This window comes from Echinops telfairi, unplaced genomic scaffold, assembly GCF_000313985.2.
Source record: "Echinops telfairi isolate 266 unplaced genomic scaffold, ASM31398v2 ScPeMD7_7468;HRSCAF=8506_2, whole genome shotgun sequence".
NCBI classification, from domain to species: domain Eukaryota; kingdom Metazoa; phylum Chordata; class Mammalia; order Afrosoricida; family Tenrecidae; genus Echinops; species Echinops telfairi.
Window position 1 is genome coordinate 2340421 of NW_022111371.1, and position 16214 is coordinate 2356634.

Below are 16214 nucleotides of genomic sequence, written 5' to 3' on the forward strand. Positions count from 1 at the left end.
TCCACTGCCCCTCCACTTAACCAAGCATGATGTCTTTCACAAGGGACTGATCTCTCCTGATAACATGTCCAAAGTATGTAAGATGAAGGCCCGCTCTCATTGCCACCAAAGAGAAGTCTAGCTGTATTTCTCTTAAGATAGGCTTCTTTGTTCTTCTGGCACTCCACATTATTTTCAGAATTTTTCACTAACACCATAATTCAAATGCATAGATTCTTCTTTGGTCTTCCCTATTCAATATCCAACTTTCACATGCAAAACAGGCCATTGAAAATACCATGACTTGGATCAAGTGTGCCTTAGTCCTCAAAGTGGCATCCTTACTTTTAAACATTTTAAAGGCAGCAAATATGCCCAGTACAAAACATTTTTTAACTTCTTGACCGCTGCTTCCCTAAGAATTGACTATGGATAAAAAAAAAAAAAAAATCCCTGGCAACTTCAAACGTGTTACCATATATCATGATGTTGTTTATTAGTTAAATTGTGAAGATTTTGGTTTCCTTTATACTGAACTGCAATTCATACTAAAGACCACAGTCATTGATCTTTATCAGCAAGTGCTTCAAGACCTTCCTCGCTTTCAGTAAGGAATACTGTGTCATCTACATGGCGAAGGTTGTAAAAAAAAAGCCTTCCTCCTATCCCGATGCCATGCTAAGCTGTTTCAGTTTGTTTCTTTCCTTTTCTCTCTTTCTTTCTTTCATTCTAGTGTCCAATCAGGAACCTAGAATCATACATAGTCTCCCCTTGAATTCCACTGAAGTATTGTTGAATCTTTTCCCTCAATGGGAAGTTGCTCCCCCTTGTACAAACAGTTAATGTCCTTAGCTGCTAACTGAAAGTTTGAAAGTTCTAGAGGTATTTTCAAAGCAAGGTCTGAAGAACTACTTCTAAAAAACTAACAAACCATCTAGCCAGTATATCTCACCTGGGGTCATTCTGCATCAGAATCAACTCAGCCCCCATTGCTTCCTGTTATGCCTTAGGAGAGTGGATTAAAATCAAGGCACCCAGTGGTCTGCATATGTGCTATCAGACATTCTCTGAGAGACAGCAATGACAGTTAATGGAGGTATTGTCAACTAAACCTGTAAGTGAAGCAGCATATGTAAACTACATCATACTAAAGGACAAAACGTAGGGAATAAAACTTTCACCTCTGGTCATTTCTCGGAAGCCACTCATCTTCTTGTAAATTGTAAGATTAAAGTGAAACTTCTAGAGTGTGTGAAATACACACCAGGGGGTCCACAGATGACACATGGCTCTCCCAAATGTTACAGCTCAAGTGTTTTCACAGAAAGAAATGTGGGACCTGATCCTCTGTTAGCACACAGTGCTCTGCCCACAGCTATCAAGTCGTAAATAAGATTCCACACATTTTTATGGTTTACCAAGTACTTGGCAACATACAACATATTTTCACGAATGTTTTCTCATTTAGCCATCAGGGCAACATTCTGAATTAGACATTCGTATTCTCCATGTAGCAGATGAGAAACAGACAGTCAAATGTCAAACTTAAAAAGTAGAACAGCATTTGGCTGCTCCTCAAGATGCTAAACATAGAGCAACCATAGTAACTGGAAAGTACTCTGACCCAAGACACCTACAAGAAGCTCTCAAAATAGACGAGTACCACATTGCCGTGCTGTTCACAGTAGCTCAAAGGTGGAAATAGCCCAAATGATGATGAACAAATGCATGTGTCAACAAAGTGTGGGTCAAGGCTACAATAATGCAGTGTATCTCAAAAACAGGATCATAGTTAAGTCAATCACAATAGGACAACTATTGTAGGACTTTAACAATGTGGAACTTCTAAAAGACAAATGCATAGACGTCAGATTTAACATGTGTTAGGCGGGGCAGGTCATTTCGAAGACGAAGGTTCATTTTGACTGAGCTGTGTTGTTTTCATGACCTCTTATGCATGTGACAGCTCAACAAGAAATATGGACGCCTAGAGAAGAGTTGATACATTTGAACGACGTGGTTGGTAAATAATATTGAAAGTACCATAAAATGCTAGGATTAATCTGTCTTTAAGGAAGTACAAAAAAGCTCCTTAGAAGCTAAGATGGCAACACTCTGTCTCATGGACTTTGAAGATGTTCTCAGGAGAGACTAGTCCCTGGAAAAGGACGTCATGCATGGTAAAGCAGAGGGCCAGAAGAAGAAGGAAAAAGGAAGACTCTCTCTTTCCTAAGCGGATCGACAAGGAGTTCAGATAGAACAACCCTCCTGAGGTGAGTTAGTGCAGGATTGGGCCGTGTTTTGCTCTGCTACACTTAGGGTCTTGAGGAGTCAATGCTGCTTCTACAATTCCTAAGGATAATAGCCTGGGACAGGAAGAAGCTAGCACGGGGACTCCTGTTAAGGAAGTCGTGGGTTTCTGTTATGACGATAGAATATTCGTCAGCAAATGTTGGTGAAGGCTGCACAACATGTCAGATGCTATAAGTTGCACAAAATTGTACTCATGAAAAATATAAAAGTGTTTACATTATAAGGAGAGAGAAAGCAAACCAAGGGCAATCAAGTGGACTCTGACTCGTGGTGACCTTGTGGGCCAGGGTAAAACCACCTCGTTGGGATTCTCAAGCTGCAAACCATTGTGGGAGCAGAGATCCTCCTGGTTCTTTGGAGAGATGGGCGGTTTCAATGTCTGCGCTTGTGGCTAGCAGTCCAGTATGGAATCCCTTTTAAGGATCCTGCATGATAAGGCTAGTATTCTGCTTTAATAGAGATCAAAATCACATTCTCTGTGAGTGTCTCAGTGGGCTGGAATGGAGAGAGGGGAGTAGGACCGAGAATAAGGAGGAACAGGGAGGAGAGAAAAGTAACATTGCAGAAGATAAAATAGGAGCAACATTTTGGAGAGAATATTATTTCCTTCCAAAAATAGAATGCATTGCTTGATCAGCCAGTTTAAATATTTGTGTCCAAATATTTAAAGTTGGCTCTCAGGAAAAATGTGAAATTTGGGCAGTGTCAGGGAGGAGACTCGTAATTACAGAGAAAAGAATGTGGCTACAATAAAGATAGGAGAATTAAATCCTCCTTTAATTGCTGTCCAAAAGGAGAAAGATCAGCTGCAGTTACCCCGAGTACTGCTCTTTGTCACTCCGCGAGCCAGGGATTTACTTTTCAGTTTAGTCCTATGAATGTCCTGAGGAAGAAATGATTAACATCATGTTTGCAATGAAAAAACTAAGGCTCAAAACAATTTAAAACAAAGTTCAAGGTCACATCATTACTGAGGCAGGGAACAACATCCATATTGTCTGATTCCAATACTCAAGCGTCTTCTGACTTCATATGGTGCAAGCACTTACGTGTACAATTCAGGGGCTGATGATGAAGTAAAGACTTGCTTTGCTGTACACAATGCTCACTCACTCTCTGCCACAGGGTCGATTCTGACTTGGAAGGCCTCTACAGGACAGGGTAGGTTGCCTTGTGTATTTACAAGACTTTAACTCTGTAAGGAAGTAGAAAACCTCCTCTTTCTTTCTGAGAGTGGCTGGTGATTTTGATCTGCTGACCTTGAGGTTAGCAAATCCAACATGTAACCACTACATCCTCCAATAAACACTAGCTATCACATATTATTGTAAAAAAAAAGATATTTCCTTTAGTATGATTTGATCAAATTGATTTTTTATTTAGTTGAATGAGATCTTACACACCAAGTTAATAGAATAATAAAACTCTTATTGTTCCCTTCTCTGGGCCAGAGTGCTTTAAGAGCCTACCTATATTCATTCATTGAATCATTACAAAATCCCTGAGAGTGGATAGTGTTATTCTGTGTTTTCAGTGGAGAACACTGAAGCACAGGGCGATTCATAAAGAGCTCAGTGTTAACAAGCTAGTAAGTGAGTGAGCAAGATTTTAAACAGAGGCAGACTCTAAAACACAGAAATCATCACACTCTTCATTTCCTTTGAATATATTTTAAAAAAAACAACACTGAATGTTAAGCACACACCATCTACATTACCAGTATAGGAAAATAGCATTCATGGATTGTAAATAACTTTGGGTCCTCATTTCCCTGGGAGCCCCACGTGGGGAAGGTGCACCTGCAAAGGGGATGATCAGTGGAAGCATCCCAAAGGTGGGCTGTGGAGGATGGAAATGGAATTGTCATGGTTTAGGTGCTGTCAAGCTGACTTTAACTCATGGGAACCCCAGGAGATAAAGCATTTTCTGTGCTGCAATTTTCTTTTTTATAAACAGGTTTGTTGGCATATTGCTCACATTAACACACAGTTCAATCATTTGATCACATGGAGAAGAGTTGTACAATCATACCTGCAATCGAACGCTTTGTTCTTTCTTTTTTTTTAAACAAATCATTTTATTGGGGACCCGTCCAACTTTTATCACAATCCATTGTGTCAAGCACATTTGTACATTTGTTACCACCATCGTTCTCAAAACATTTTCTTTCCACTTGAGCCCTTGATATCAGCCCCTCATTTTTCCCCTCCCGCCCACCCTCCCTCCCTCATGAACCCTTGATAAGCGATCATTTTTTTCATGTCTTACACTGCCGATGTCTCCCTTCACCCACTTTTCTGTTGTCAGTCCCCCAGGGAGGAGGTTGTATGTAGATCATTGTGATTGGTGCCCCTTCTCCTCCACTTTGTCCTGCCCTCCCTGGTATCTCCACGCTCATTCTTGGTCCTGAGGGCTTATCACAGAGGAGCATCACCAGTTCTTTTTTCTTTCCCCAATGGAGTCCCTAGGTGACTTTAAGTCAACAACAACGTTCAGTTCACAGCAAAGTGTTGAATCATTTCTCCATCAGATCTACTCGAGTACAGATTTAGGGGCAAAGAAACATAGGGTATTTAAAATATTAGATGTGGAGACATCTCTTAAGACGAACATAAAATATGAGGCTGCTGATGGAAGGGCCAAAAGGAAATTTGCTTTAAAAACACATATTAAGGAGTGTGATTTCAAGCTGAGGCCAGTAGGAGATGCTTGAAGGACATTAAGCGGTAAAGTGATCAGATTTGTGTCTTTAAGAAAAGCAGGTTGGCTTCAGAATGAATAAGAGAGAGGAAGCGAAAGGAACAATAGAGAACAAGTGAACCGAGAGTAAGAATAGAGAAACAGCTAGGTCTTGGCCCCCTAGCAAATTGACTTCAAACAGCATGAAAACATTAACTTTTATATTTATTTGGACCTTTGGAGGGCAACTGACCTAGACTTGGTTGTCCAAGGTGAATCTGGTCCATGTCTCCCAATCTTAAAAAAAACACAAAAACCAAGAAAAATGAGCATCCCAATCTTAGAGAGATGGTGCCAATAATAGAGAGCAATTGAAGTATATGATATTTCATAAAGGTGTGCTTTTCACTACAGTAATCACTCACAACTGTAACTATTTAAGTTAAATTTTAAATTAAAATTAGTGTTAAAGTATAGTTAATCTGCATTAGACTCATCTGAAGTGCGCATTTGTCAATGTTGTTAATACTGTAGAGAAGAGCACAGATAAGATTGTATTCTACACATCTAAAGGGCCTGTTGAACAGAATTCTCTTAAATCTACTTCTAACCACCTACCATTACTGAAAGCAAGTTGAGTGAGCATGCACAAGACCAAGGGCAGATACATGCATTCACCAACATGATAGCTTAGAGAAGGTATGAGCTGGGAAAAGTTACAAGTTGGGATCAGGTAACCTTGGGATATAGCAAAGATTGTGAGGGGGCACCAGCCCAGGCAGTGTTTTGTTTTGACATAGGACGAGTATGAGTTGAAAGTGATTCCATGGTCCCTAATAACCATAACATGTTATATCCTTGACTAAGTTCAATGACAGAAGAGATTAGGAGTATTATATGAATCAGGGAGAAATGTGCCAATGATTATTTATGATTGAAGGTTTAGGATCAGAGAAAGAAGGAAAGATGGGGATATTCTGGGTTTTTCATGGACAAGTCAGTGGACAGTGGTTTTTCATGGACAAGCAGTGTCATACAGTCAGCCAGGGAAAAGACAGAAGAGGTCGAATGGGGATCTTTAACAGTGCTCTGAAGACCAGGACTAGGAGAGTATCTTATCCAAGTTATCATATTTATTAGCACTTCTTTTACTATTGCCATCATCTTCTACACGCTCACCATTTCCCTCCATCTTCTACTTCGGCGTCTCTGAATGACCTGTTCTGATGAACAGAGGTTTCATCCACTCAGAACCCTAAGTATTATCAGATGTATAATAAATGTTTGTCGGGGTGCATCATTAGTCAATAAATACATAACACGTTTTTCATTTTCTTTTACTTGCAGAGAGGAGAGCTCTTGCAAGTGAAACTCTTGCATCTTGAATCCCACCAGAGTGTTTTCACTAACAAACCATCGTGCTGTCGTCATCATGAATGCACTCTCTTTGATAGCGTTTGAGTTTGGTTTCAAAAAAATCAGCTCTGTGCCCTCAAGTTTTCTCTCACTTTTCTCTTTTCCTCCGAGCACAGCTCTTTACTAATCCAAAGCTTACAGGATACTTTGACAGTCTGCATTCAATCTTCTAAGCAAAATCCATACTCCTCCTGTAGCATTTGAGAAAAATGAAGCATTGACTCGCGTGTGCATGTCTCTAACCCCTTTGCTTATGTGTTTATGGATTACTTTGTTTCAAGGTTAGAGGGTTGCCGATTGAAGGATAACTGAGAAGAGCCAATTGCTCGGAGGGATGCAGAAGCAGGCTTTGTATGCAGTCGGACTTGATCCTCATCTTTCCCTTTGGCCTTATCATCATTTTTGCTTCTATTTAAGAACTTCAAGCATGGTGCGGCTTTACACGGACTTAGGAAGATTCAGTCATTGACAGAAGCAAAGCCGCAACTTTCTACAACTCTGAAATCAGGGGATGGCGGAACGGACACTGAATCAGAAGACATTCCAAGTCTTAGAAAAATATGTAAGATGACAAAGTTTCACTTAAGGCAGTGATACAAATAATAGGGGGTAGGATTTATTATACACTAGGTGATTTCCGGGTCTGCAATGCTTTGAATTAATAATAACTTTCTCCATTTTCCAGGTGATTAAATAAAGCTTAGATTGGCTTTGTGTCAGGCCTAAGATTACCTAGATATTGCATGTTGAAACTTACATTGGAATTCAACTCTTATTCCTGAGTTTATATTCTGATTTTTCCCCTCTCCCAGTTTTAAATTCAGCATTATTTATTACATTGCATTTTCTGCTTGCAGTAAATACCATACTAACTCACTTCCCTATGCATATATTCCATATTCAAGCATGTATTTCATGTAACCATTTAACTTTTAGTTCAGATATATTTGGATCCCTCATTGTTTCTAGTGTGGAAAAAAAAGCTTAGGTACATGCGCTTAGGGATTGGCTTAATAAAACTCTACAGTGATGGGTCCAGTGGGCATACCACCAGATGGAAGATCTCTACCACCAGGCAGGCTCCCAGGCACTTCCCCAGTATGCCACCATCATACAGGTGCAGTTTAGCAATGATGGGGTTTCAGACTTTCTCCAGCTCTTACTGCTAATGTCCCCATTCCTCCTTACTCACCATCTGGATCTTACTGATCGAATTGACAATTCCATGACTCATATGCAGAACCTTCTGTCTTTACCATGGATCTTGCATTGAAGTCCTTCATCTTCAACTGTTGTTTCCATGTTAAATAAAGAGGATTCCAATGAAATCTTAGAAGACACCATGTCCCACTTTTTATCTTTAGCTTTGTTTGTCTCAGCTTCCTGGATATCCTATGTTCAATATTTTCCTTACTTGGGTTACTTTGTTATTAGTGATGGTCCTCTGATAGGAGTTGAGTTTCAAGGTCAGCAGTTCAAAACCACCAGTCAATCTGTATGAGAAAAGTGAGGCTTTATACACTCATGAGAAGTTAAAGCATCAACAACCCACAGGGGCAGTTCTATACTCTTCTGTAGGTGGTTATGAGTCAGAATTGACTGGATGGAAGTGCATTTTGTGATTCTTCAGCAAGACAATGAGGATGCTGTTGGCATCAATATTTCCAAATATTCTGATCACAGGAACACCATTGGTAACAGGCTTCCAAAGCTAGGCTTCTGCGTTGTTCTTCATCTTTGTCGGTCATATGTTACCTCCTCTGCATAGAGACTCTGGGCTTCTCCTTTATATTATCTTTGTACCTGGGACCTGACTGCATCATTTACCACCATGAGGGTAACATCTTTCCTATCAGATTGAACAACATGAACCAATTTCAAATTCCAAACAAAATTTTTGTCCAATAAGACATTTGGCATTGAAGACAACATCAGTGGGATTCGTTGCAACTTGATTATTTGCGACACTACCTATCAACAGTGTGATATCAGTGAAAAACAAACAAACAAAACGTTTGGTGTGTTTTCCTGATCATTTGAAGTTACCTCCCATTTTCCATAGTGAAAGGCACACACACACACACACACAGAAATGGATAGTGCCAAAATCAGTACTAACTACAGGTCCCTTAAACATGATTGCTCAACATCAGTCCTGTCTAGACGAAGAAAGGAACATTAACTGAAAGGTTTCTACCATGTTCAATGAGCGGAGTCCCGGTTCTTAATCAATTTCCTGCACCGCAGGACACTTGTCATGACAACCAGGCATAGTGGTCACTACTCAGAACTCATTTAAAGCAAAGTTTAAGTCTATATTTCTTGAATATATTATCCTTGGTGTACATACTTCTATCACAGCTCTCTCAAGCAACTGAGTTGTAGGTTTCCCAAGATCGCGTAACCAGAGAGTAGCGAAGTTACTGTTAGAGCATGTGCTGAACCCTTGACAGAGTTGTGTTCCTCACAATATGTGCTGAAATCCTAATCCCTAGAGAGAGAAGCTGGGTTATATGAAGAAGAACATGGCATCAGGATGGAGCAAGGTTTATTAACAACCTGTGATATGCAGATGACACAACCTTGCTTGCTGAAAGTAAGGAGGACTTGTAGCACTTGCTGCTGATGTTAAAGGATTGAAGCCTTCAGTATGAATAACAATTCAAAATAACGTAGATAAAAACATTCAAAACTGGACCAGTAACATAAATCATGATAAATGGAGAAAAATTAAATGTTGTTTAGGATTGTGTCTTGTTTGAATCCACAATAGATGCTCATGGAAGCAGTAGTCAAAATTTCAAAATATGTATTGCATTAGATAAATCTGCTGCACAAGACTTCTTTAAAGTATTGAAGAAAAGGAGGTACTTTGAGGACTAAGGAGCACCTGACACAATGCACGGTATTTTCAATAGCCTCCTATGCATGTGAACGTTAGACATTGACTATAAAAGACTGAAGAAGAATCAATGCCCTTGAATTGTGGTTCTGGAGAAGAATATTGAACGTACCATGAACTGCTAAAAGGTCAAACTGATCTATCTTAGAAATATGGTTAAGGGCTCCTTAGAGACAAGGATGAGGAGACTTCCTCTTACATACTTTGGACATGTATGTCAGAAAAGACCAGTCATTGGTTAAGGACATCGTGTTAGGTAAAGCAGAGGGGCAGACACGGAGAGTAAGGTCCTGAAGGAGATGGAGTGACATAGTGGCTTCAACAGTGAGTTCAGGTATAGGAAAAATTGTAATGACAGTTCATGACCATGCAGTGTTTTGTTGTGTTGTACATAGGGTTGCTATGGGTTGGAACGGACTCCGTGGAACCTAACAACATCCCTGTGAAATGACACTCTATAGGAATAGTGTTATTACATTACATACCCAAACGTTAGTTTATCAAACTGTATAATAAATCCACACGGTAAGAAGACAATATCACTTATGAAACACACACACACACAATCACAGGAAGATGACACGAAACACACACATACATTCACAGATGAACTATGTGATGGTCATCTACAAGCCTAGAAGCGTGGAACCCCTGCAAAACCAGTACAAAGAAATCAGCACAGCTGAGACCCTGATTTGCAGCTTTGGCCTCCAAAAGGGCGCTCAATGCCTGTTCTTTAAAACCACCACTTGTTACTGTGTATTGAAACAGAACTAGGAGATGAAGGCGCGCTACGGAAAACATCCTTCCAGGTGTAGCTCATTACTTTTTGCACTTCCCAACCCTGCCTTCCTTTTCATCATGGCTCTAAAGTTCCGAATTCTGGGAGGCAGAGGGAGGATTACACGACGGAGTTTCAAAGACCCTGCACATAAAAAGGCCTGCATGCTCTGTATAAAACTAGTGGGGTCTTTGCTAATTATGCTCTCAGGAACTAGGAAGAAATTCCTACTCTAGAAACATCAGCCCCTTCCTCTCTCCCTCACAGACTGACACCGGGAATAATTTTAGCGGACAGCATCTTTCTTTATTTCGATGACATTTAAAACTTGTCCTGTCCTAGAGCTTTGAGTTCCCCAATACCATTAGCAAGAAATGGATGCCATTTAAACATCAGTTTCCTCATGGTTAACCGTCAAACTTCACTCAGGCCTCATTTTAAGAAGAAAATGAGAAACTACCTGTGGGTTAAACACACACCGAAGGACAATTGACATAAATAAAATACATAAAACCAAAATCAAAACCAAACCTTTTGTTGTTGAGTCTGTTCCAACTGATGAGAACCTCAGGTGTTTCTGATTATAATTATAATTTTATGGAAATAGGTTATGAAGGCTTCTTTCATGACATCACTGAATGTATTCAAGTAACCAACGTTCTAACTGGTAGCTAACCAAGCATACTAGCCACAGAGCATACCACAGAAAGTATGGAGATACAGTGAACCCTCGCCACTTCACGCTTCGACTTCCGCGGCTTCACTCTATCGCGGTTTTTGCGTAACAGCGCATGCTCTGTCATTACTGCCACTGATTGGCTCATACTGTACACGCTTGATGCCATAAATAATATAATAAATAATAAATGATAATTGTAACGTCCAAAATGTTTTACTGTATTTTCCCTTTTTCGTTTAATAAATTGGGTAATACGAGTGTAATGGTGACTAAAGGGTGTTTTTTCATGTCCTCTATGCTCTAACTACGAAAATATTTGATTTACAAATAAGGAATCCTACTTCGCGGAATTTCATTTCTCACAGTAGGGTCTAGAACCGATTAACCGTGATAAACGAGGGTTCACTGTACTATGAACCAGGAAAGAAACAGCGTGTGTTCCTGCACTACCTTCATGACTGTGAGGTTTCACTCTGTTGTTACAACCAGTGTTTCAATCCATCTCCTTGAGAGTCTTCTGCTTTTTGCCTGATATCTACTTAACCAAGCATGATTGATGTCTTTTTCCAAGGACTGGTCTCGTCTGATAACATGTCCGAAATATGTGAGATGAAATCTCCCCATACTTCCTTCTAAGAAGTATTCTTGCTGTATTTCTTCCATGACGGATTAGTTTGTTCGTCTGGCAGTCTATGGTATTTCAATATTCTTCCCAATGCTTTAATTCAAACGTGTCAGCTCCTCTGCGGTCTTTGCTATTTGTGTGCGGGTCTCACATGCATATATGATGGTTAAAATTACCATGGAACACTTTAGTCCTCACACATGGCATCCTTGCTCTTCAAAGAGGTCTTGTGCTACTCCGTCCAATGCAATGTGTCATTGCATTTCTTAACTACTGCTTCCATGAGCATTAGTTATAGATCCAAATAAGAAAAGCCCTTCACCGACAACTTCAGCCTTTTCTCCATTTATGATGCTGCTTATTTTATTATTTTCATTAAAGAAAACATTAGGTTAATAATAATAACATAAAATTCAAAACTAACATATGGCTCTTCCTTTTTTTCCCCATTTTCCACTCTCATACTTTCTCCTTTCCTTTCCACTTGCTATCTTTTCATGAATTATTCATTGTAAACCAATTCCCTGGATCAAAATGTTAGGAATCTGTTGGAGGGGTAAAGGCATTTGGGTGGTTATAGTTTTGGCACATTGTGATTGGTACAGGTGTCATGGAATTTTGACATGGTGGGGACAGTGATAGGGAGCCAACAAAGGATGTCTGCCCAACAAAGTTGATACATTGCTTGCTGGGAGTTTGAATAGCAACATGGGGTATTAATGCTTCATGTATAAGTGTGAGGTAGGGGCACCTGTGGCCTGTTAAATAGGGTGAGAAGTCACAGGCGTAAATAGGATGCAAAGGGTGACAATGAATTGGAGAAAGATGGTCTAGGGTGCTGTATTCCTAGTTGAATAAGGAGGAATTAACTCTGTTACACATGGAAGTTTATGCAATCTGATACAGTGTTTCTAAGGAGCAATATGGGTGTGAGAATATTGAGTAAATAAAATTAATTATTGAATTCAGTAAAATCCGAGGTCCTAGGCACTAAAGAAGTGTGTTACAAACAGGGCAACATCAAGTCAATTCTAAAGTGTTAGAATGGCGTTTGAGATACTGGTGGCACCTATTTCATTGGGAGGATAAATAGGAAATGTGAACCTGTGGATCACAGTCCAACACATAACCACTCTGTCACCAGGGCTCCCGCAGTCAGTGGGTGGATGTTGAGATAAATTCAGACATACACAACTGTGTTTATATAACACATACATCCCTTAGCCCTGTCGACTGAGAGGATCAACACTCACACAGCAGTGAGACTTTGATTTTCCAGATTCCTCCTTGGAAGAACCAGGGACTCTGGGAAGTGGTTCATTGTAGGAGTGAGATAGGGGAAGTACCAGAAAGTAAGACCCATGTCAAAAGGACGTAAAAGACACGGTGAAGAGACTTCTAAGCCACATTTGATAAAACTTAAATATCAAAAGAAATAAAAATGTACCATATAAAATAGGAGTTATCATGGATCCATATTCTAATAAGTACCTGAATTAATTTAGGTTTGTTATATAAATTGCCTTATTTTTTTTTAGTTGTAAAAAGGTTCCATCCAGATATATGATTTACGTTAGAATTCATTTCTCTTTATGCTTCTTCAATGAAAATCAAATTCTCTAAAAAAAAAAAAAGAAAAACAGATTCTCAGCTTTTCTCGAGTTTTCATAACCTCAACATTACTCAAGTCAACCCAGGGCAGTTGTAAGTTTAACTGTCCTTTATTTCTTCTTTTCTGATGCTTTTTTATGATTAAGGAAGTCCTTTTATCTTGTGTATAACAGAAGTAAGGATCCTGGTCTGGTGCCACCTTGGTGATCAGTGATGTATTTTGTGTCAAATCCATCTCGGTGATATTTGCTCTAGTTATTTTTTGTGTGTCTTTCTGATCTTTTACTTTAACATACACAATTTTATTTTATTTTTAAAATCATTTTATTGGGGGTTCGTACAACTCTTTTTTCCATTTTGTTTATTATTATTATTATTCTAATCATTTTATTGGGGGCTTGTACAACTCTATCACAATCCATACATACATCCATTGTATCAAGCACATTTGTACATTTATTGCCCTCATCATTCTCAAAACGTTTGCTTTCTACTTGAGCCCTTGGTATCAACTCCTCATGAACCCTTGAAGATTACATATAACCCCTTCCCTGGGGGATGGACAACAGAAAAGTGAGTGGAGGGAGACATCGAACAGTGTAAGACATGACAAAATAATAATAATTTATACAATTTTATTTTACAGTTATTGTTCTTACCCTTTTTAATTTTAGGAGTAAGTTTTATCAAATTAGCTTATAGTAGTACACAAACTTAAAACTGCCAAAATATGAGGAACTGATCACAATGATCTCCATTTATAATATAACCCCCTCCCTGGGGGATGGACAACAGAAAAGTGAGTGGAGGGAGATATCGAACAGTGTAAGACATGACAAAATAATAATAATTTATACAATTTTATTTTACAGTTATTGTTCTTACCCTTTTTAATTTTAGGAGTAAATTTTATCAAATTAGCTTATAGTAGTACACAAACTTAAAACTGCCAAAATATGAACAGATGATGACACATGTTCAGCTAATCTACAGTCTTGCAGACCGTGGCAACTAAAACAATAGCCAATGAGGTCACTGTTCATAGTGACCCTATCTGACAGAGAGGAACTGCCTCATAAGCTGATTGTACCTTCCTCATGCTTTTGTCTTGTAACTCTGATAGGACTAATTTTTTTTCTCAAAATGCTTCCCCATAAACTCAATTCAAAGAGAAAGACAGTGAGAGAGAGAGAGATTTTTCAGTGGGGAAACTAGGAAGGACCAAATTAATCAACTGATCAAATTTAGCATCAGCAGTAATGGGGAGAGATCAAAACTGTGTGCCACTAATAGGGTGCAATTGGAGGAATGCAATACCCCAACTGTGATACACCTATTAAATGCACACAAAGTGAATTTAACCATAAGGGAGTGTCAAATAAGGGCCAAATAGGCAAAGCACAAATAAAGGACAATTAAAAGTCAACTGGCCAATGTTGACAATCCGTTGATTGTGATCCAAGTTAAACAAAAGTGGACATAAAGTCAGGAAAGATCAGCTCCTGGAGAAGGACATCATACTTGGTGAAATGGGGGAGTGGTGAAAAGAAAATTGGGAAGGTCCTCAAAGAGGTGGATGGACACAGTAGCTGCATCAATAGGTTCAGACATAGGAACCATTGTGAGGATGGCACAGGACCGTGCAGCGTTTCATTCTGTTTTGCACGGGGTCCCTGTGGGTCAGAAATGATTAGCTGGCACCCCACAACAACAGTGTGGTCCATATTTATAGATGGGAGCTTTTACTATAAAGAAGATTGCTATAGGTGTCATTGAGCTCGTTCTAACTGACTTCATGTGAGCCTTTAGTTGTAGCCACTATGTCCATCCATCTCCTTGAGTGTTTACTCTTTTTCCCCCAACCCTCTATTTTACCAAGCACGATGACCCTCTCCAGGCTCCACCACATATCCAAAGTATACGAGATAATCTCTCATCATTGTTGGAGTGATTTGCTCAACTTGAATTGTGTCCCTTCGTTTATTTAACAGTGTTTACTAGCATATTCCTGTATTACTGTTTCAGTTTTTGGTGCTAGGGAGATAGCAGCAGGTGAGCGAGGCGAGATCCCAGTGATACAGGGGCCACTTTCATCACAACCTGTCCAGCATGGGAGTTGTGGACCCATGGAAGTACACATGAGCTTAGGTATGCACCACGTGAAACAGGAATATTCACAGGCATTTTGCGTGTGTTGCAGACTGATTGAAACCGTATGGGACAAATAATATCTATACAGGAGGGTTTTCCAGACTGCAGGCATGAGATGATTGGGTCACTGAGGTGTTTTTTGCATTGAGCCCATTGTGTTCTAACTGCAGGCCCTTTGGTTACCATCCGATCACTTACAAGCTTCCTTCCTTCCTTCCCATCTTCCTTTTCCATTCTCTCATTCTCTCTCTCATTTACTCCTTCAATTTCAGTCTAGCTCTTTCACTTTCTCTCTCTCTCTCTCTCTCTCGATATATATATATTTAATTGATAACTGATATATTGAAACTGGTTTTGGTAGTGTAATTTGAAATGTAATGTGTTGAAAAATCATCTATATCTGATTATGTTACATTTAGCATTGATAAAGACATTTGAATGACTAATTATTTGATCATCATTCCTGCTGGTGTAATTAATGTTCCAACATTCCAGTTTCCATACCTAAGTGAATGTAGAGATATAAATTGGAGACTCACCAACTTTTGGTAAATATATCCAAAACTGGCTGAACGTTTTGGCTGTTGTTAGGTGCTATTGAGTGAGTTCCAATAAACAGTGAGCGTACATACAAGAAAATGAAACGTGACACAGTGCTGGGGCATCCCCCACGTAGTTCTGTTTGAGGCTATTGTTGTAGCCACTGGGTCTTTTCCTTTTTAAGTTACTTTCCACTTCATCAAGCATAATGTTCTGGTTTAATCCCATAGTCATGCTATGTTTAATATTCTTCACAAACATCTTCATTAAGATACATCAATTTTTCCTTTATCTTCCTTATTTATTGCCCATAATTCACATGCATATGACAGGATAGGCTTGGGTCAGGTAAACTTTAGTCCAGCTGACAAATTAATCTTTACTTCATTTCTCATGATGATTTCTATTGTTTAAGTTAAGAGGATATTTTCTTCTTCTTTTTTTTTTTACATTGGGGTACAAACCCTACCCAAAATCGCAATCTTAAATCTTTAATAATAATTGTTTCACAGTCTTTCTTAGCAAGCAAGGTTGTGAC